We start from the raw sequence: 4,205 nt of genomic DNA on the forward strand, positions 1-4,205 counted from the left end.
CTACACATGGTTGCCTCTCATGTGAGAGGGTATCCCTTTTGGCCTATAAAAGGAGGCCTTTTCTACACACAAAAACGGATTGAAGAGGTGAAGCATTGTGAAGTTGATGCAACAAGGTGGACGAGAGATGGTGAGAGTGAAATACTTGTATCGTGCTCTTTCTCTCTCTCTAAATCTCTTGTGTGTGAAAAAGTATCTCTCTGCATTAAGTAAGCTACTCTATTATCTACTTAGCTACATTCTATTTCCTAACAACTGGTATCAGAGCAAGGTTTTCTTGTAGCTAAATTATCTCAAGGAAAGGATTCCTTAGTTGAGAGGGAGTAATGGCGGTGGAAGGGAAGCTCAAGATCAAGAATTTCAACGGCAAGAACTACCAACACTGGAAGATGCAGATTGAAGACTATCTCTACCAGAAGGACCTTTATTTGCCACTAGGAGGTCTTGCAAAGAAGCCTACAACAGTGGCAGATCAAGCATGGATTGTCCTTGACCAAAAGGCATTAGGAACAATCCGGCTAAGCTTGGCATCAATAGTGGCCTTCAATGTTTCGGAGATGAAGACCACAAAGGACTTGATGAAGTCACTTCATGGCCTCTACGAGAACTATCGGCATCCAATAAGGTATTTTTCATGAGGCACTTTTTCAATCTATAGATGGCAGAGAATGGCTCAGTTGCAGAACACCTAAACGACTTTAACACCAACATAAGTCAACTTCAATTGATGAAGGTCAATTTTGACAACGAAGTGCAAGCTCTCCTTATGATATTGTCTCTACCAAATAGTTGGGACAGCCTTGTAATGGCTATAAGTAACTCTATCTCTGGCACAAATACTCTTAATTTTGATAATATTGTGGGTGTTCTCCTAAGTGAGGAAATGCAAAGGAGAAGCACAGGTGAATCATCAAGTGTTGCACTCTCAATGGAAACAAGAGGAAGGCCTAAGGAGAGGTTTAAAAACCAAAAGGGTCGTGATTGCTCAAGGCAGAGCAAATCACATACAAAGTCAGTTCTTGAATGTTGGAATTGTGGCAAGAAGGGCCACATCAAGAAGTATTGATGGTCCAACAAGAAGAAGAAGTCTGAGTCTCAAGACAACAAGCCAACATCAGAGGCCAATGTGGCAGGTAAAGTAGAGAAAGATGCTCTAATTCTCTCATTAGACAATGTGTCTAATTCTCAAATAATAGATTTTGGGGCTTCATTCCATGCAACACCGCACAAACAACATTTTACACCATAATTTTTGGGTATATATACTTAGGAGATGATGAAGCTTGTGAAATTGTTAGCAAAGGTACAATTTGTGTCAAAATTGCTGACATAAATGAATGGAATCTTAAAGATGTTAGTGTTGGTATACTTGCAATGCCCACCTCTCTAAGTTTTCCCACCACAATATATGCTGCACAATTTGTAAGGCCCCCATATGAGGAGAAGCCAATGGTGCACATATATTTGGTGGATTCCAGCTATGCACGCTGATGAGATCTTTATTTGTGATCGTGGGTGGTACGGAGCAAATTCAAGGGCAACTTTGGGGGCCTCGGGGGTGGAAGCCCCCGAGACTTTTTTTTCCTTTTTGCCGGAATATCTTGGCCGGACGACGGCCAGAAGACAATAGGAAAATGGCCGTCCGGTGGCCGGATTTCCTTGGCCGGTGGCCGATTTCTAGGAGGACTTGTCTACCCAAAAGCGGCTACACATGGGCGCATGGGAGAGTCCTACTTGGACTTGGCTATCTAAGGGCGGCTGCACATGGGCGTTTAGAGGCTCCCTTACAACTATATAAGGAGGCCTTTTCATGAGTATTTTCGTAGAATGGTGTGCACACTTGACGCACACAGCACATCCTTGTGTAAGGATTATTAGTCCCTTGTATTCACTTGCTCTAGTTGTCTAAATCTCCATCTAAGCTCTACCTTGAGAGCGCATGGGTGGATGACGCCATCAATTTGTATAGTGTGCTAATCTAAAGTTTTTGATTTTCCACTAATCTACTCTGCATCGTGTCTCTCTCTACTCTCCTTGCTACTAGATCCTTATTGTATTCCACATTTCTTACAGTTAGGCATGTTCCTTCTCTTCACAAAATATTCATCTCTACAGGACAATTGGATGCTGAAGGTCACAACATTGCATTTGAAAACAAATATTGGAAGATCTCAAAGGGATCTTTGGTGGTTGCCAAAGAAGAAAAGGTTGGTACACTTTACTTGTGTACTATTACGACAGTGCGGTGTGGCACTATCGGCTTGGCCATATGAGTGCCAAAGAATTGCAAATCCTTCAATCAAAGAATCTTCTACCAGGTTTGAAAGAAGTAGACTTAGGATTCTGTGAAGATTGTGTTTATAGTAAAAAAATTAGGGTAAAATTTCTAAATTCAAGAAATGAAAGAAAAAATAAAAAAAACTTGAGTTGGTTCATTTTGATGTTTGGGGTCCTGCAAGTACACCATCACTCGGTGGCTCATTGTACTATGTAACATTCATAGATGATGCGACTAGGAAAACATGGGTTTATGTAATGAAGAATAAAGCCGATGTGTTTTCCATGTTTCAAAGGTGGAAAGCCTTTGTGGAGAATGAAGCAGGTACCAAGGTCAAATGCCTCATATCCAACAATGGAGGCGAATATTGAAGCCAAGCTTTTGAAAGTTTTTGTGCTAGCAATGGCATTTGGAGGCAAAGGACGACCCCAAGCACACCTCAACAAAATGAAATTTCTAAAAGGATGAACAGAACAATCATGGAGTGAGCATGAAGCATGCGGCTACATGCAGGCCTATCGCTTGAGATTTGGGCCGAAGCAGTAAGTACATCTATGTACTTGATCAACCGATCACCCTCAACGGAATTGGATGGGGAAGTTCTAGAAGAGACATGGATAGGTAAACCAATGAATTATGCATTTCTTAAAGTGTTTGGGTGCGAGGCTTTCATGCACATAGATAGAAGCCCAAGGTCAAAGCTAAGTGCAAAGTCCAAAAAGTGTTTCTTCATTGGCTATAAACGAGCGGACTTTGGGTATCACCTATGGAATTCTAAAGATGGTAAAATCTTTAGAAGTAGGGATGTAATGTTCAATGAACAAAATATTTACAAAGATTACTTGGAAAGAAAACAAATAAAAGAAATAGGTGATGAGTACATGGAGCTTGAGGACGGTGAAGACTCAAGGAGTGCAAACGGAGACAACATGCAACAACGTCAACCAAATGAGGAGCTTCAACCTATTCCCTAAAGATCCACAAGAGCAAGTAGATCTCCAAAAAGGTTTGTGACTTTCTTCAACCATCTCTTGGTCTCAGATTTTGGAGAGCCGAAATCATACGAAGAAGCTATGGAACACGAATCCAAAGAAGAATGGATGAAGAGCATTCAAGTAGAGATGGACTCATTAAACCGCAACCAAAGATGGGAGTTGGTTGAGTTGCCTAAAGGTAAGAGAGAACTACAGAACAAATGGGTGAGTAAGTTCAAGGAAGAAGAAGGTGGCAAGAAAAGGTACAAGTCCAGGCTTGTGGTAAAAGAGTTTTCTCAAAAGAAAGGCATTGACTTCAATGAAATATTTTTGCTTGCTATAAAAATGAACTCAATCAGGCTTGTCTTAAGCCTTGTGGATGCACATGATTTAAATCTTGAGCAAATGGATGTAAATACAGCATTTCCTCACGGTGATTAGGGGAGGAAGTTTACATGCTTCAACCAAAGGGATATGAAGTAAGGAGAAATTGGTTTGTAGATTAAAGAAGAGCTTGTGAGGTTTAAAGAAAGCATCAAGAAAGTGATACTTGAAGTTTGATTGATGAATGTTGGATCATGAATTCAGAAGTTGCAACTCAGATCACTGCGTCTACATGAAGAATTTGGGAGATAGAAAGTTCATCATCCTAATGTTGTATGTTGATGACATGTTGATTACAAGTGCTAACATGCAGAACATCAAAGACCTAAAAGAGGAGCTATCTAAATCCTTTTCAATGAAAAATTTAGGTGCTGCAAAGAAGATACTTGGTATGAAGATATCAAGGGACAGGTTGAAGAAGACAATAAAGCTATCTTAGGAAGATTACATCAAGAAGGTACTAGAAAGGTTTGCAATTGTGCGCTCCTTGCCGCACTGTCGAAGCAAGGGACTGGCCAATACACCGTGTGCGAGCCACAAATGGCTCCAAGCACACAACAAGCCTAAAC

This window comes from Adiantum capillus-veneris, chromosome 24, assembly GCF_014529385.1.
Source record: "Adiantum capillus-veneris isolate H3 chromosome 24, ASM1452938v2, whole genome shotgun sequence".
In the NCBI taxonomy this organism is placed as follows: domain Eukaryota; kingdom Viridiplantae; phylum Streptophyta; class Polypodiopsida; order Polypodiales; family Pteridaceae; genus Adiantum; species Adiantum capillus-veneris.